Here is a 6,776-nt window from a genome sequence, read left to right on the forward strand (position 1 = left end):
CTCAGGCTGTTTCCTGCAGAGACAACTTGGTCCTGTAGGGAGCAGTCCCAGCCAGTTGAAGTAAAGACTCATCAGTTTGGACAAAACTGGGACTTGATATGTTTTCTGAGTGACCTGCCCCACAACAAGAGGGAAGGCAAATATTAAACCTCTTCACATAAATTCTTTTTTGGTAACAATGGGCCCTTAGGGGAAAAGGCAAGTATTCATCCCTTCCCAACAATTATGACTCCTGAAAGGAGGAGGTGGATACTGAACTTTACCCTTCCCCATTGCCCATGAGTCCAGGGAGGAGAGAGTAGACAGTGAAGCTTTGGGTAACGGTGAGTGCCAGAGGAAGGAGATTGGATTCTGCCCAAACCCACATGTTCAGGCTGGGGCTGGGGCTCAGAGGTGGAGCACTCGCCTCACACTTATGAGGCACTGGATTCAATCCTCAGCACCACATAAAATAAATAAATGAAGATATTGTGTTCATCTACAACTAAAAAATTATTTTAAAAAAACCCCACGTGTTCTGCTGAATAATTAGATTACTCATATTGTAATCTATAAAACACAGAGCTGCTCTGTAACCAGCAACCATTTTCTACCCAGAAATTGGGTGTCTCCAGGGCCTGATTGGCCCCTACTTAACAGGGTCGTTGAGTCCGGGGAGGTCTGCTTCTGCCATTGTGTGTGCTCTCATAATGGTGCTAAAACTGTGCTGGCTATTCTTGCTTACATGCACAGGGGTGTCTAGAGCTCTGTCTCATGGAGAACCGTGAGCGGTGGAAACCTGAGGCCAAGGGGACAATTCTGTAAACATGGCCCACTGTTCTGACCCCCACAAGCTGAATCCCTGTCTGGCTCAAGTTCACAGGGTATGTCACTTTCTTCAGCAAACTACCTGCTATCTGCAGGACAAATGCAAGCCTGAAACGTCAATATGAAAACAAATCACCCAGAATGGGGTGGTTGGAGTTGGACTTTTGTAGCCCTTTTCACAGACCAGATTCCAGAAATCATGGAGATAAGGATAATTCCCTCAACCATGAAATCTCTAATTACAGGTTGCAATTAGAACCAGTCAGCATGGGCCAGAGTGATCTAGAGCCCACACAACAGTGGAGACTTGAACATCTGATGTCCTGCTATCAGTCAAGAGTCAAAAGATGGAACTGGATGTCACCTCCAGGTGCCCAGGGTAACTGGACTTGTGGAAGGCGTCCAGGGCTACACTGGCTGCCAGTGTGTTAGCTGGATACCAAAGAGCAGGAGTGCAGCAGGGCTTGCTCCCATGGGCTTTCTGCAGCTGTAGGGGTCTCCAGGCTCCTCGCTCCCATGGTCTGGGCTCTGCTTGTTGGGCAGGCAGAGCCTGGAGCTGGAGAGAAGCCAGCACTTGGGTTTGGCTTTGGTTGAATAAAGAATTTAGCCTATATGTAGTGCTTTAACCCCTGGAAGAATGACAGATGACAAAGGCATACTCCCAGATGTGTGGTGGCTTGAACAAATTCCAACCTGCTTCACTCTGTATCAAGGTGAGATAACTGAAAGAGAAACAAAAGCATACGATTTGCTTTTCCAAGAGTAAGTTATTTGACACTGGTAACTGGCAAAGTGAAAAAGCACTTTCAGAAGGTTATGAGACAAGAAGACATTAGTGAGATATGGTTTGAATATGAAGACACACCCCTGAAATGGCATTATCCCATTGGTTTGCTGTTTGATCTTCATGCATCAAGTTCAGCTCTTCCTTGGGACATAATAGTTTAAGAGTTTTCCAGAGAAAGATCTTTTGCACTGTCCATCTAGAGAGGCAATCAAAGCTCATTTTATGTCTGGTATGAAAGAAGCTAATGCTTCAAAGCAGAAAAGCCAAGAAATCAATAAAATTCAGGGAAAAAAAAGATCATAAGCAGCTTTGGATGGGATTACAAAATGACAGATTTGACCAATTTGGGGCCATCAGTCAGAAACTTAGGGAGTATCCTGCAGAAGAAAATGGATTTCATTATATCCCTTTTAGACTATATCAGACAACAACTGAACACCATTTCATTCAGAAACTGTTTTGTGGGTGGCTGCAGATGGCCAGCTATATACACTGGGCAATCTCCTCAAAGAAGTTTGTCCCTCTGTAATTACTCCTGAAGGTGGAGAAAGAAGGAATCAAGTGACAATTCATGGAATTGAGCCAATGTTGGAAATACCTCTGCAGCAGCTAAGTGAAATCTGAGCTATCCGGATAATTCTCTTAGCATCATCCGCAAACCAACAAGAGTGAAGCACCAATTGCTGGCTTGAATGGAATCGCTGGAGACAGAGTTTACCAGAGCAGTCACCCTTTGACTCAGTCAGGTTTAGGGAGGCAACGGGACCGGACGCTGCAGGTCTCCTGGCTCCTTGTAAAATACGATGAAGCTGAAGCCTTTGCCTTGGGGAGACCATGGGAGTATGTGGCACTCAGCTTGTATTTTTGATTAACAAATACACAGTCGCTGCGTCGCTGACCCCCGCCCCTAATCGCCGCCTCCTGGTGGCCTGGCCGCTGTCGAAGGGTGCTGGTCTGGACAGAGAGGGACCGGCTGCTGATGCTGACCTTCATGTTCATGGTGCCGGAGGAGGTGGTGATGAGCCAGGTCACTGGCAATACTGTACGACTGTACGACTCCTCTGTGTTGTGGGACGTGCTGGCGCTGGTGGCCGAGCGCTTCCGTGGCGGACCCACGCCACCCAGAACGCTGGACCCCGGCCGAGGGGATGGGGCCTCTAGTGAAACCATCCTGTGGAAGGCCATTGGGCGCTTTTTGGAGCAGCGCCAGACTCAGCAGCTGCGGGTGGTCCTCCGGGTCCTCATGGTGGAGCTGCTGGTCAACGTGCTGGTCTGTCTCTCCCACCATCACAGAGGCTTCAGTCAGGAATCCGGCCATGGCTACTCGCCCGGGAGGCACGGCCTTAGCCACTGCCTCCCCAAAAGCGCCCGCGTCAAGAGCAACCGCACAGGGACAACACCAGGAGACAAACACCCAGCTGGCGCATACCAGCAATTTCAATGGGCTGAAACTTGACCCTGCAGATGCAGAAAAACCCAGAAGTGATGGTGTAGTAAATGACAAGACAAGTGAATGGCAATCGCATCAGAGGGCCTGATGATATGAAATTAGCAAAAGATGGCAGGGCCCGACAACTTCACACGCGTGTGCTTGGAGATCCCTTGGGTTGGTGATTGTGATAGTAAATGCCTTGTTCTTTTACTTTTATTGGAGAGGTTGTTCTGAAGGAGATTTTTGTGTGAACCCAAGTTTCCCTAATCCCTGAAAAGGATTTGTAGAAATAATTAATAGTACTCATGGGTCAGTTCATGAGGCTGGCCCTTGCTGAGTACTATATTTAGATCCAACCCTTTGTATTTATGTAATGGTTTGTATACTTCTTCAGACAACTTACCCATTACTAAAGGAATCTGCTCTTATTCTTCTACATACTGTTCCTAAACAAACTGATATCTGAAATCTGATAAAAAAAATTTCAAGATGTTGAAGGAGTTGAGGAAGTTCACGACCTACATGTTTAGCAACTTGCTGGAAGCAGAATCATAGCCACTGCTCACATAAAATGAGAAGACCATCATCATCCATGCAGGTGGCTAAAACTATTAAAGGTGCTTTTCATAATCCTGGAATTCATGCTACTGCCATCAGCCTGAATTTGCTAGGGTAGGCACTAATATGGGAGACCAACCTTACACATGACTGAGTCACACTTCCCGGCTGGGTGCTGAGGCGCTGAGGTGCTCAGTCGCAGGAATGTGGCAGAGCTTTTCCCACCCTTCTTGGGTCCAAGGGTCAGTGTCTCATCCATGGATGTGTCTTGCTACAGCCCCATAGGTGAAGCTATGCTCACCTGTTCCTTTGTAATAAAATCCCTTGCCTGTTTAGGATAGAATCTTCCATGCAAGCGCCTTGGTCCCCTTCTCTTATGTGCCCTTGGGTGTGGCTTACCCAGGTGTCAGTCAACCTGCTGACAGTGGACATCATGAAGATAGACTCAGCCCCCTGAAACCTGACCCCTTGCCTCTTTTGAATAGCTTCTCCTCAATAAAAGGGGTCAGCGTGTGTGTGTGTGTGTGTGTGTGTGTGTGTGTGTGTCTTTCTTTCTGCGGACCCTTAAGGTCAGAGGAGCCTTCACAGCAACCCCAAATAAAAAGGTATTGTGTCTTTTGTGTGGTTATTTCGTGCAGCCCAGTTAGCCCAGTTTAACTGGAGTGACCCCTAAGCCTTTTAGTCGTGAAACAGAAACCCGGCACACTAATGCAAGTGTGGTCCATGTGAACTTGCCTGCAGGATTCAGTGTGCTTTGAAGCAATGTTGTGGGGCATGGCCACCAGCCCATTCTGGAAAGAATGCAGGAAAGGACCCAGCAGTTAGCATTTCTTATTTAGAATTTAGTGACAATCTAGAGAAGAAGCCCAGGAAGACTAAAGTTGAAAACATCCCTGCTGTTGTAATAGAGATTTAAAAAGTTCCAAACAAGGGCTGGGGATGTGGCTCAAGCGGTAGCGCGCTCGCCTGGCATGCATGCGGCCCGGGTTCGATTCTCAGCACCACATACACACAAAGATGTTGTGTCTGCTGAAAACTAAAAAATAAATATTAAAAAAAAAAATTCTCTCTCTCTCCCTCCCCCTCTCTCACTCTCTCTAAAAAAAAAAAAAAAAAAAAAAAAAAAAAAAGTTCCAAACAAGCAACCTGAATCACCTTTGTGAGTCTTGAAAAAGATATGATATTTGACTTTTGCTTTAAACTGAAAGAGGAAAACGACTCCACTAAAATTCTAAGTTTGCCAAGTAATGTAATTGAAGTCCTTGTCTGGGTCACACAGTTTAATTCTAGTTTTGTAAGAACACAATGGGACTGCATAACAGAGTCCTATATCATAACTTGGGGATTATTAGTACAGAGTACAGCTATACTGTAACAATTTTTAAAACTTAAAAATTGTTACAGTATAGCTATGTTATTTTTAACACTATGTTACATTTTTGTTTAAAGTAAGTATAAAACTTATGTAATATAATGACATTTGATTTCTGTTTTTCCCATGATAAAAAAATTAGGGGGATAAATAAATTAAAAATTGTTACTGGTATCTCTCTGCTTTTCTTTCCCCCATTACACTTTATTAGGATTATAATTGTTAGACCTGTAATATCGTCAGCAAGTTTGTTTCCGTTGATGTTTGGATAATGTTTACTTGCCCTTTGAAGTCATTACATAGTATAATGGCAACATAGTTTAGGGCATGGCTATAAGCAGAACAGTTACTATTCTGTATTCTATATTGCTAAGTGTTGATCCAATAAACAGTGAGATAATTAGGAAACTGAATTAGAGTTCACACATAATAGGTCAAATGCAGAATAAGAACAGGTAAGAAGTTTACCAAACTAAATTCTTAGATTATTGTATGTTAATATTCAGACTACATCTCTAAATTATTTTGAGAATTTCAACTCCTTTGGTCTACCAAAGTTAGTCTAAAATATGAATATGTTCACCAGCATTTCTTTCTTTGAAAGATTGATATTAGAAACATTGAGCTGGAAGTCTACTTGCAAAATATCTAAATATTTTTAAGAATTTTAAACTTCCTCTTAGCTTGTAAACGCAAAGTATTAATTTAATCTTTTAAATTGTGGGTGTTTAAAAAATAACTTCAAAGTTAAAGGCATTTCATGGGGACTAATCATGAATGGATTTAAACAGCTTTTTGAGTACTGCCATTTAATGCTTGTGCTTTGCCAAGAGCCACTAACTTGAGAGAAAAGAAAGATGGTTAATACAATCTGGATATTAACTTTTTAGCAAAATTAATAATTAAGGGAAAATTGGAGGGTCTGTAAATCATCATTTCTTGACATTGCTTAGTTCTTAGACCAGTGGCTTATTTTGCAGGGTGTCATGCTTTCCATCTAGGAAATTGTTCTTGGCTATTTGGTTATTGCAATAGATTTCAAATCCAACACAAATATTTTAATATTTTTGAAGTTACATTTTTCTTGATAGAAGAGGGGTTTTGCTTTGCTCTATTTTTCTAGAAACAGGTATTCTGACTACTTCAGTAACTTTTATAGCTGACTACTTTTAGGATGGCTACCTTTGGAGATTTAAACTAATTCATTGCTTAATAGATCTTAAGATGAAAGTGTTACAATACGAAAATTTTTAAACAGATGATCTTTTGTTGTAGATTTTTCCCCCTAATATATGCATTTTGCTGGCAATGGGTCTATTTAAGAACAGCTGTTTTTTCCAATGAGAATGAGGTAATTTTAGGAACATAGTTTGTAAGTTCACATATATTATAATGGGCCAAACTATAACCTGCCAATTTGCAATACATCTTGATCTTTTTTTATTCTAATTTCTTATAATGCAGCAGACTGTATTACAATTCATGTGATACATATAGAGCACAATTTTTATATCTCTGGTTGTACACAAAGTAGAGTCACACCATTGGTGTCTTCATACATGTAGTTACGGTAATAATGTCCATCTCATTCCACCATTTTTCTTACCCGTCCCCCAACATATTGATCTTTTAATACTGTTACCTGATATCGTGTAATTCACTTCTTTACCTAATAGTTGCTTTGAGTTTTGCAAAAGGTTTTTAGTTTTTTGTTTTGTTTTTAACATGAAATTGAGCAATCTATATGGGTGAACAAGAGAAAGCTGCAAATTTTACTGTATAATTTCCATTCCTGATTTAACACTTTACAGAATATTTTA

At 42.0% G+C, this 6,776-nt stretch overlaps 1 pseudogene; it reads left to right on the forward strand.

Annotated features, from left to right (window-relative positions):
• Window positions 1–2,591: 2,591 nt before the first annotated feature.
• LOC143400072 (proton-coupled zinc antiporter SLC30A1 pseudogene) lies at window positions 2,592–4,747 on the forward strand (annotated as a pseudogene).
• The last annotated feature ends 2,029 nt before the right edge of the window (window positions 4,748–6,776 follow it).

Source organism: Callospermophilus lateralis, chromosome 5 (assembly GCF_048772815.1).
Source record: "Callospermophilus lateralis isolate mCalLat2 chromosome 5, mCalLat2.hap1, whole genome shotgun sequence".
Taxonomy (NCBI): domain Eukaryota; kingdom Metazoa; phylum Chordata; class Mammalia; order Rodentia; family Sciuridae; genus Callospermophilus; species Callospermophilus lateralis.